At 30.2% G+C, this 12567-nt stretch overlaps 1 pseudogene; it reads left to right on the top strand.

Annotated features, from left to right (window-relative positions):
* The first annotated feature begins 2943 nt into the window (after positions 1 to 2943).
* LOC149392438 (uncharacterized) lies at positions 2944 to 7941 on the top strand (annotated as a pseudogene).
* The last annotated feature ends 4626 nt before the right edge of the window (positions 7942 to 12567 follow it).

Here is a 12567-nt window from a genome sequence, read left to right as displayed (position 1 = left end):
GAAACAGTAAGATGTACAACAAGAGACATTAATAATTTTAGGGAAGTCTTTAATTTCTTATTTATTGAATAAAAAGAAAGTCATAAAAATTGGTCTATGTCTCTTGATTTCCTTTTAGTTATTTGTAGTTACAAACATGAGCTAGGGCCTTCTTTAATTTAATATTTATTGAAGAAAAAGAGAGTCTTAAAATTTGCTCTCGATTTCGTGATTTTCTTTTAGTCATTTATTCAATTATAATTTCTTTTTTTAGAAAATTTATTGAAATATACTTGAGGACATATCCATCAAAAAAAATATTAACAATTTCGGGGGAATGGGCCAACGCATAGACGCCTACACAAAATCTGTGTATACTCATGTGTACGCTATATATAAAATAACAAATACATGCATACATTTACTTAAATACCAATTGAAATAAATAAATTCGTAAAATAGTTAAAATTTGTCTAAAATTATTGGACCTTGTGATTAAATTTTATAAAAATACATCAAACATTTGAATGATTGTGCTAAAAAAAATAAAGAGATAATTGAGTCAGTAGCTAAATAGCCCGTCATCTTTAAAAAAAAAAAAGCTAAAATTTCATTTTTATTAAAAAAATAGTTCACCAGGTCGAAATAAATTAAATTAACTGTTTTAGTTAATTTAGTTTATTTCAGCTTGGAAGAAGTAATTTAATTAACTATTTTAGTTAATTTAATTTATATCGGCTTGTTGGACTTTTTTTTTTTTTTTAATAAAATGAAACTTTAGATAAAATTTTAAAAGAAATCATGAGATTGGCCGGTTGCAATAAATTCTTCAAAAATTAATGGACAATGTAATTTTATTAAAATTTAATATTTTAAAGATTTTGCTCATTAATTAATTTAAAAAATTATTATGTATAATTTTTCCAAATTATATATCGTTTTGTCATGTTTAGAAAACAAAGCCTTAAATCCTTGCACTTTTGCAATCAACAAGTGGCTCGCACGTGAAATTATGAAATCTTTGGTTGTCCCACACTCCCACTTGTATAATAAGGTCCTGTAAATTGAAAAATAAAATTAAACAGCAATAAAATAATGAAAACTCAGTGTATGGTTCACAAGATTTGATACAAATTCATTCGCAACTATTGTTAGGCAATAATATAATTAATGAAATAATTAAGCCACTATCAATACTTAAACAATGCAAGTATATGGGGCGATAACGAGGACACGTCATAAGCCATCCAACAAACTTGGTAGCAAATGCGTATAACGCTAATCACGAGGCCAAGGCCACGAAGGTTCTATATTTTACTTTACTATATTAATTAATATCATTGTTCTAGATATTATGTAATGTCATATTGCTTTACCACAATTCACGCCAAATCAACTAGGCTGAATCTCCAAGAACCATATAAGGGTTCCATTAAACATCCGAAGAATTTACCAAAAATAGTATGAGATTATGTAGTAATATAAACATAAACATCATTTATAAACTAATAAACAAGCTCATATAAACGATATAAATTCATTACAAAACAAGTCTAAACCCAAAAATATATAGATCATAATTCATTAGTCTACCTCATAACAAGAATAACTTCGATAAAAATCAGGAACAAAAAAGTCGCATTGAATCTGAATATAAAGTTTACCAAAAATATATATATGTAGAGAGAGAGAGAGAGAGGGGGAGTTTATTTGAATATCAAGCTCGTTGGTTACCCATTTGTTAAGATTTCATATTTACAAATTCAAATCTCCATGAGTACTCGTATCATTTCGGAGATTGATGCTCGGTGATTCGTTATCGATATACATCTATCTTTTTATATTGATTTATTAACGGTAAAATTAAAATCGCTACTTTATGTTGATGAAACTTAATTAGGCTATCATGATACAACATCCTTGCTTTATCATAAACAATTTTATATTTAAGTAAAGTAGAATATTGCATTCAAGGAAGATATCTACCTTACTTTATTTTAGTTTTTTTAAACCCTAGTATGTGGCGGAGTTATAAGACGGCAGACCATACGCTAAAGTAACTCCGAAAGTTACATGACCTATTTTTTTTTTTATATCCAAGTAGTTTTTCAATTTTTTTTTAAATAAGGCCTAATTTTTTTTTCTTAATTTTTTAAGGAAAAATTATATAAAATAACCATTTGAAACTAATTAATTAACAAAATAGTCAAAGTTTCATATTTTCAGTAAAATAATCAAAATTACGTTGGCAAAATTTTTTTTTTAGAACGTGATAAAAAAAAATTGACGATTATTTAAAAGCAATTTATCACTTTCAAAAAAATTAATTCTATGGTCAAAAAAGTTTTTGAAACTTGGTTATTGCAAATTTTGGCTATTTCATTAATTTTAGACAAATTTTAGTTATTTTACAAAATTTTTACTTGAAATTGACTATTTAGATAAATCACGCTTTTTTAAATGAGGCCATGTTTGTAAAACGGGTCGGTCTTGAGGAACCTTAATCATAAGGGTCGGTCCGAGCTTATTTAATTGCGGATAGTTGTTCCCAATCCTTTCTATTCGAAGTTACTAACAAAAATTGCTCGAACTAGCCCACCTCAAACGTTGAGATTATATTGGCCAACGTTTAGTATATTTATGAGAAATAGCCAGATTTGATGATATGGCGTTTCAACCTAAAATTTTGGGACGAAAATAACCCTACCTACTGTTAATAATCGACGTGTGTTTTATTTTAAGAAATATTCCAAAAGAGCAAGTCAACTATGATGATCTTAAAATAATTGCTTGATTTCTATATTAATATCAACATATTTTTTCTTAATTACACCTCGATTTTGCAAGGTAATTGCTATATTCAAAATTAAAAAACTTTCAGCAAGCACGACTGGAGGCCGAAGGTCGTCTTCGGAGATCACGGCGGTGATGAATCAACTAAGGTCGGTGGACGCGGCTGCACTGATGGCGGTAGAGGATTCGTTCGGGGATGAGATGAGGCGGAGGCGGCGGAGATCTAGATCAAGGATCAGAGAAGGGAACGGTTCGATCACAGGAGGGAAGGAAAGCGTACAATCTGGAGAGTAAAGATGTGTTGTTTATTCCCATCGGGACGCTGGTCCACGCAGTCAACTGCGACGACAATCATAAGCTTTTCATCGTCGATATCAGCAATCTAGTCTCTCTTTCTGGTCATACGTGGGAGTGATGAAGGAGAGTGGGAAAGTCGTCGGAAGCAGCGGAAGATCGTTGACGTTGTTGAGTTTATGCATGTTTTGTTGGTTGGCCGGTGAAGATTATTATTAGGGACTCGGCGGAAAGAATGGAGGACTTAGATTTATTGTCACCAGTATACGAGGTGATATTTCGAGTTTGATTATGATTTCTTCTTGCTTTTCTTTCTGTTTGGCTCATCAGCGAACGAATTCCATATAAATGTCATGTTAATTCGTGTTAATTCCTATAAATTCGTACACTGTTAATTCATGTCAATTCGTTCAGTGTTAATTAAATGTTAATTAAGTGCTAGTTCTTCTTACTTTTAGTGTTAAATTCCAATGTTAATTTTTGTTAATTCGGAGGCGGTGCAAGTGAGGGAGGCTCTACGTTTTCGGTTGAAAAATCGGTGGCTCAAGTCGAAAACGGCAAGCCTGCGCGTTCTATGGAGTCACTAATTCGGGTAGAGCGGGCTGAGGTGGAGGCGGTGAAAGCGTGGGAGGCTCTATATCTCCGATCGGAGAATTGACAGCTCGAGACGGATGACTAGTTGACTAGGCGGTGAAGATTGACGGTGAATATCTCATAACATTTTTAGAGAATTTTTTAATCTATTAATGGAAGAGTTATTTATTGTAATATTTTTAATTTTGTTTATTAGTTTATTTTTTTGTAATCCTTCATTTTAATGAAAGGTATTTTTGTATGATCAAGTTGGTTAATGTGATTTATTGGCTATTTTGCAAATAAACCAAACATTAATTATTTTGACAAATTTATATTTCTGATTGACTAGTCTACTCAAGCTCCCAAAAAATATTGTGCTTACAAAACATTTTTCTGTAATGGAATTTAAATTTAGCATTTTTCCAAAAGTGGTATATTGATGCAAGGTGCTGATTAAGTGTACAAAGGGGTTTAGAAAATCAGTCGAGCCAATGTCTGAGTACGGATTTGTTGTAGACTATCTATCAATGTAAAATGTGCAAGAGGAAGAATAATTGATTATTACGCACTTTATGTAGTAAAAACGATAAACATATGGTATAATAATTATTTATTACTCAAGCCTTACTCAAATATTATGAAATTTGTTACAAATAGTAAAATGTATCTTATTACTTAAAATATTATGATTTTTGTCCAAATTTTTTTTTGTGATAAATGAATTCATACATTTTTCAGATTCGCTTTAACCCGGCCTTTTTAGACCAAATAGGTGTATAGGCCAAAAAAGTCTCTTATTTCTGTAAATGAGGCAGATTAAATTAAACTTTTAATTAAACTAGGTTTCCATATAGAGAATACATTTGCAAGAATGAAACTCAATGGGACCTGCACAATCGCTTTAGCATGTAGTTTAATGCAAATAGTAAAACATAGTTATTATATGTGTTTTTTTTTTTTAATCTTATAGTTATTATAGGTTTTGCTCCTTTTATTCATATAGTTCACTCTCTAAACTTGTTTTATTGGAGTTGTTCATTAACTTGCATTTCAAGACTCGTGACTCGAATATGACCCGACACTCTTTCGACATGAACATGGGCGAAGAAAAATGTGATAGTATCATAATTAGAGTGTATAAATTATCATTATACCTTGTCGAGGGATGATTCCCTCGTGACTCATGACTTATTAAAACAATATCGGGTCAAATGAACTTGTCATTATCGCCACCATCCTCCTTATTTTTCTATTTCTTTGAAAATTAAAAATATTCAAAACTTACCTAAAGGATTGAGCTATGTTTTATTTTGAGCCATAGATTATTATTATGTATGATTTTGATTTCATTAACTAAGACGATTTTATTATTAAGATGGCGTAATTGATGTAAAAAGTCAGTGATCCTGTGACCCACTCTTTATTCTTTTATATCTTTATATAACCCACTATTTCTTCTTGCATTATTTTTCATTCTCTTCTAAGAAGGTCATAATAACATTAAGCCAACGCTCTATATCATATATAATTAGGATAACAACAAACAACGACATGTGATCATGACGCTATGACCCTTGAAAATCAAAGCCTTTGGATATTTCTTTATTATATGACGTTGGTGCTTATGAAGCCTATAATGTATGCTTTTTGTTGGTGTTTTCGCAACATGAATATAGTAAATGAAGCTCTGCAAGAGAGATCACATGTACAACATACATTTTCTTCTTCTTCTTCCTTTTTATCGTACAAAATGAAATGATTATATTCCACTCAAAATGTAATAGCTCATTATTGATTTCACTCATATATATATATATATATATATATATATATATATATATATATATATATATATATATATATATATATATATATGACAACAACATTGGATTGGTTGAATCATAATATAACAATTATTCTTTTTGTAATATTTCTTTTTTTAACGTCAACAATAGCTGTCAGAGCTAAAAATAAAATTTAGGAAATGATTTTTGTGAGTAATATATTACAAAAATAATTATAAATACTAAAAAAAAAAAATTTGAGGGGCCTTGAGCCTCCATGCCTATATTGCGTATGATAGACAATTCTTGTAAATAAAGAAAATTAAACACGTATGAACTAAGCTACTTAAAACATTGAGATGGTAAGTTAGAACTAAGCTACATAAAAACGTATGAACTAGCTAAATTTTGAAAAAATAACAAAATAACTAAATCATATAACGTGAAAATTAAAATGATTTTTCAAACTCGTTTTAACATTTTCTGTGTAATTATTAAAAAAATTAAATTTATTATTATATTTATATATCTTTCTCTCTCCTCTCACACAGGCACGGATCCACGTGGGGGCCAGTGGGGGCAGTGGCCCCCACTGGAATTTTGGAGAAAAAAAATTTTGTACTTATATTTAACAAAAAATCGGAGTTAGTTATAAGTTGGATTTCAAATCAGTATAAAATTGAGCTTATTTTGTAACCCACACCCAATATAAAAAAAACTTAACTCATTAATAATATTTAACCTTTTGTTATTTTTGGTCTGACTGCTCATCCGAGCCTTTTTTTCTCTGTTTTGCATACTTGAGTTCACGAATTCCAAGAAGGTAATTATTAGATTTTATTTATTATCTCTGCTATGCTGATATCAGTGATATCGATATGTACTCTGTATGTACTCAGGAGTCAGGATCAGTCCTGGTCAGGATTGTTTGTATATAGGGATATCCGGATATGCATCTTTTTTTTTTAAAAGGATTGCTTCGTTCAGTCCAATTACCAGTATATGCCCATATGTCAAAAGCAATTTACAGTACACCATGTTTTTATATTAAAAATATATAAACACTTTATTTATTATTATTTTTTGTGAAAATCTGTAGCTTTTGGTCTTTAAGAATTCTTTTGTTTTGTTTTTTTTTTAAAAATTGTATTGTTTTATTATATACTATTACTAGGTCTCTTGTTTAAAGTGCAAGTGCAGAGAGAAAGTCCTAATTTGACCTATTTTGATTATGCAATTCATATGAGTCTCATGATCATTATATATATTATTTAGCTCTCCCTTTATATATATATATATTTTTTTTTTTTTGCTCTTCTCTTTCGCTTTCTTATTCTTATGAATCCTTATATTTTTCCTCCTTTCTATTGCTAGTATTGTCAACATTGCTAGCGCTTCGTCTAAACGGTGCGACGTTCTTCATCAATTGCATGCAATCAAGATTTTTGAGGCTATCGATAATGGTGAGATTTGTAGCGGAAAAGGATTAAATCAGGAGACCATGTTGAAACGTACTTCGGATACACGTTGGAGCTCACATTATGATTCTTTAATCAGCTTGATCATCATGTTCTCATCCACGATTGATCTTCTTGAGATTATTGTTGACGAGGGGTCAAGCTCAGAGCAGAAATTTGAAGCAAATAATTTATTAAGTATCATGCAATCCTTTGATTTTGTATTTACGCTACACTTGATGAAGGCAATATTAGGGATTACAGATGAATTGTCAAAAGCTTTGCAGAGGAGGGACCAAGATATTGTAAATGCTATGACTTTGGCAAAAATTTGAAAGCAAAGGTTGCAATCGATGCGAGACAAAGGTTGGAAAGATTTCTCTGATGAAGTTTTTTCTTTTTGTGAAAAGAATAACGTGGGAATGCCTAACATGGATGATGTTTACATACCCCGAGGAAGGTCAAGGCGTAAAGATCAAAGCGTAACGAATTCGTTTCACTTTCGTGTCGAGCTGTTTTATTCTATCATTGATATGCAACTTTTGGAGTTAAATGATCGTTTCACTGAGGCGAACACGGAGCTTCTTTTGTGTGTAGCATGTTTGTGTCCTACCAACTCTTTTTCGGCTTATGACAAGCAAAAGTTGATCCGTCTTGCCGAGTTTTATCCTGAAGACTTTTCTATTGCGAATCGTTTAAAGCTCGATAACCAACTCGAAACTTATATTTTCGACATGCGTTCTAATGCGGAGTTTGCTAACCTTAGAGGGCTTGGGGATCTTGCAAAAAAGATGGTCGAGACAAAGAAAGATCAGGTATATCCAGTAATATATTTACTCATCACACTGACATTGGTACTTCCAGTTGCTACTGCTTCGGTCGAAAAAGTATTTTCAAGCATGAATATTGTGAAGAATCGTCTACGCAATCGAATGGGAGATCAACTGATGAATGATAATTTAATTGTGTACATCGAAAAAGATATTTTTGATAGGATTGACAATGAGACAATTATACGACGATTTCAAGACATGAAAAGTCGACGTATACAATTGTAGTTTTTGATATTTAATTATTTAATGAAGTTTTTTTATTGCATTCTTCTTGTTATGTTTATCAACCCATTATAATTTTTTTTGTGCCCCCGCTCGATTAAAGTTCTAGATCCGTCACTGCTCTCACACACTCTCTTTTAGAGTTTTTTTAGCTCTTTTTCTCTCCCTCATATTTTTTTAAACCTACCATCTATATCTTTGAATTTGTTGATCAGAAACAATTTCTAATAATTCCCCTTTTCGTTCAATTTTGTTTGATTTTATGTAAGTTGTTTTATCGTTCGTTTTATTTAGTGAATATTATATAGGGCGCTCTAGTTTACTAGCCTTTTTAAAATTTAGAATTGTGAAATAGCCAACGTTTTAGTAATATTTGGTAATTAGCCAATCTTTGATGCAATAAGACATAATAATCCTTATTTTTTTTACCCTAATTCTTTGCCAAAAATAAATTAAATGAAAATAATTTATCTATACCTAAATAATCTCTCTCTCTCTCTCTCTCTCTCTCTCTCTCTCTCTCTCTCTCTCTCTCTCTCTCTCTCTCTCTCTCTCTCTCTCTCTTTTTGTTACATTTTTAGCCATGACAGAGGTAAAAAAAATCAGTATCACAGTTAATAGTCGGTAATAACTGTTAATAGGTTTATGGAAGAAACCTATTAACAGTTATCACTGATTATTAGTTAAAGTAGAACCTATTAAATAGTTATTAACAACTATTAATTGCGCTTTTAATGTTTTTGACCTTTGTTCATGACTAAAAAATGTGACGAGAGAGAGAGAGAACGTGAAAATAGAGAGAGAGAGAGAGAGAGAGAGAGAGAACGTGAAAATAGAGAGAAAGATAACTGAGATCTTAATAATTAGGGATTTTGAATAATGAATTAGATTTATTAATTTCGAAAATAAATTATATTAACTAATTAATAAGGGTAAAAATGATATAAAAAAATATGCCACATAAGTAGAATGCTTAGAAATCAAAAAATCTGAAACGTATGACAAAATGAAATTTTTAAGTTTGAATAGACTTAGTCAGTTACAAATTTCTATCATATATAATGTATCCGAAATTTGTCTGCCTTCGTAGTACTTGTCATTTTAAAAAAATAATCACTACTAAAAATTGTTATTATTATTTTGTTGCTTTGAAAACTTGAGATAAAATAAGCAAAAAGGTATTGTGATCATCATTAACTCATTTATTTTTGTTAATGAGTAAATTGTAAAATTAAATAAACGTTGATTAATTTGAAAATTTGATATTTATCAATGTTACTCAATTACACAGTCCAGCCCATCATTTATAAACACAAATGATAAGGAACCAACTTTAGGTTTCGACATAGAACATGTTATTATTATTTTACATTGGGTTTGGGTAGGATTTGAATTATTGATTAGAATTAAACTACCGGATAGAAGTAGTCACCTAGTCTATTTGCGGTACATATATAACGACTTATTGTAGAAAAGTAAAGTCGTTATTTATTAACTGTGGGAACTGGGAAGTGAGAAGATACAAAGGAATATTCTCGTAATACAAGCTAATAAGCTTTATGCATAGAAAGAGATTCGAGAATGATTATGATCGTAGATTAGATAGCACTTTTGATCGTTCAAAATCATGACGTCGACATTCTTGTCACGTAGCAACCAACCTTGAGTATGATTTGATTTGATATCATCACTTTTTATTTTATAATAAAGGAAGAAAAGCACTAGAAAAGATTGGCACTACGACTTTTCTTCCCAAATGGCCTAGTAAGACACGTGGCGTGTTGTTATAGGGACAAAAAGTATACTATTTTCTTCCAAACATTGACATTCCATAGAAAAGGTTCCACGTGGAGATATGGTATAGTTTAAGAGCCATATTTGGTTGCTAAACTGAGGGTATGCTTCCTCTAATCCGTCCACATTGATCCACATACAAAGAATTCCATAATTATTTCCTCTCTTTTTTATAATTTATTTTGTTTAAACATTCAAATGGGAATAGTCAATATTGTTTTTAAAAAGTTCTTATCCAATCAATGACCACTCCAATAACACTTTTTTATATTATAAATGGTTGGTCATCGTCCTCGTGTTTCCTTACATCTCTGTCTTTAGGGTGGTTTCTTATATATAAATACAAATTTGAAATAGTTACATTATTTAATGAAAGGAGGGTCCTTCCATTCTCCAATCAAACTATGTATAATATTCAGAAATTTCTTTTTTCACTTCACGGGTCTTAATTGCCTTCTTAAGCATTAAGATATATGCACAAAAGAAATAATATCCACAATACATGCCTTCCATTTCACACATCATACTTAATAAATTAAGAAATTATATTATTAATGTTTATATATAACATCCTAGGTCAAAAAAGATTTCAGTCTAATAAAAAATTAGATCTTATCTTTTATGTATATATCGGATTTTTTGTATCTCGTTTATAACCAAATGATTGTTGATTTTTTGTGCACACCAATATAACCAAGGCCAACTCTAGATATATGATAAAATTTAAGACATGTCAGGTCACGTTAATTTTCGGTAAAATTCCAAATTAATAGCGCACTTCTGTTATTCCGGAACAACCGAACAAGTGTACACTAACATATAATTATTGATGTATATAACTATGAATTAGTTATTAGGTTTGATTTCCCTTTACATATGTATGTATATATATTGAGATATATATATATATATATATATATATATATATATATATATATGACTATGAATTAGTTATTAGGTTTGATTTCCCTTACATATAATGTATATATATATATATATATTGATATATATATATATACATAGAGAGAGAGAGAGGGTATTTTGACGTGTACTTGTTTTATAGTTATAATTGTATACATGAGTGTTATATTTATAGAAAGTGGTGTGGAAGAGATGACCTATCTTCAAGCCGTGTTTTGTTTTGATCTTTTGGAAGGTTGAAGAAGAAATAACATAATCCCTCCATTAATAAAAAAACAAAACAAAAAAAAAACAAAAAGAAGGGCTTTACTCGTTTAGATATATTCTTTTGGTTATAAATGTTTATGGGAGCCAGGGACAACACATATATTTTGGAACTTTTTAAACTTCATTCTTTTTTTTTTTTTTTTTTTTTTATTATAAAGCTGTTTTGTATCCTCTATTAGTTGGCAAGTTGTCTAATCATCTCTATGCAAAAACTTTTGCTATAGTGTGAACACCTGAATAATATGACTGAGTAAACTGCTACGACGTGGCATCAATTTTTTATCGTATATATAAATTATTACCAGCTCAAAACACGTCATCTTAAAATAATATTACGATGTCCCTTAAGCATATTAATATTACGATGTGACGAAAATTGTATTTGTAATTGTATAGTTTCAGGGATGAGATTGTATGTTTTGGTGAGCGTGCAAAAACTTAAAAATTTGAAGTTTGGATTAGTATATCGATTATAGTTTGTCGGTTTATAAATCGCTGTAGAAACCGTGTTCTAAAATTGTGAGAAATATATAAAAGAAAGAACCATGTCAATGTTATATTATCTAATATTATAATATGTGATTGATATCCATGATGATTACTAAGATATCCACTAATTCGGGAATAGGGATTTGTCTTGGCATTGTCCAATAAAGTTTTCTTTTTCCATGAACCTCACAACATAATCCAAGAATTAATCAGCCATTTCAATCATAACTAATCTTCGACAGAGAAAAAAAGTTGAAACAAAACCAAATAGCAAAGCCAAAAAAAAAAAAAAAAAAAAAAAAAAAAGTCAGCTTTTCGCCAAAGCCTTGTAGATAAATAAAAGTAGATCTTACAAAATCACACAAAAAAAAAAAATAAAAATAAAAGGAAGCAGGTATTACAAAATCTGAGAGATTAAGCACTGAAGAAGCAGAAAAAATCTTGACATGGGACATGATAAAATTTGTTTAATAATAAAAACCAGAATAAAATTTCCAAGCCCCCATGCAATGTATTATTAATTTGATTGAAGTTGAGAGATGGTTACGCGTAAAAACAAATTGACAAACATTCGGAAAAATACTGTGTGTTTGTGATGAACAAAACCCAATAAATGAACATTCCAACCGAATGGTGTCAAAAACGACCTAAGTCAGCTATCAATCTCTTCAAAATCTATCTATAGGCGCAATTATTTCTTTTTTTTACTTGCGAGTTGTACTTGATATATTGATAATGCAAATAATGGAGAGAGAGAGAGAGAGAGAGAGAGAGAGACGTATTTATTTCATGTCAACAGTCAAAGAAATTGAAAAGATGGGACCTGAAATTAAACACCAACAGCAGACAATTACAAGCTGTGACTGCGCTGCACTCGTGTGCTTGATTGGATATCCCCTCCATTATTCATTCGTTCACTTATTATTTTTATTATCATTCCTAGATAATTGTTTCTTGAATTTTGCGCGAGATGTTTTCGGTTACACTTATTTCTCTTCCCTATTTTATATATATATATTTATTAATTTTTGTGGCTCAAGTATAAAGCGTGTGATCACGATCAAACTTCGTCGATAGAATTGGCTGTAGAGTCCCCTTTTTTTTTTTCCTTTTTAAATAAAAAAATTCCATTTTATAGAAAGTAATACAAAGACTAAG

This window comes from Urtica dioica, chromosome 7 (genome assembly GCF_054948205.1).
Source record: "Urtica dioica subsp. dioica isolate 48M chromosome 7, U.dioica_male_clone48M_v1_H2, whole genome shotgun sequence".
NCBI lineage: Eukaryota > Viridiplantae > Streptophyta > Magnoliopsida > Rosales > Urticaceae > Urtica > Urtica dioica.
Note: the sequence above shows the minus strand (reverse complement) of the source record. Positions and strands in the feature narration are given on the sequence as shown.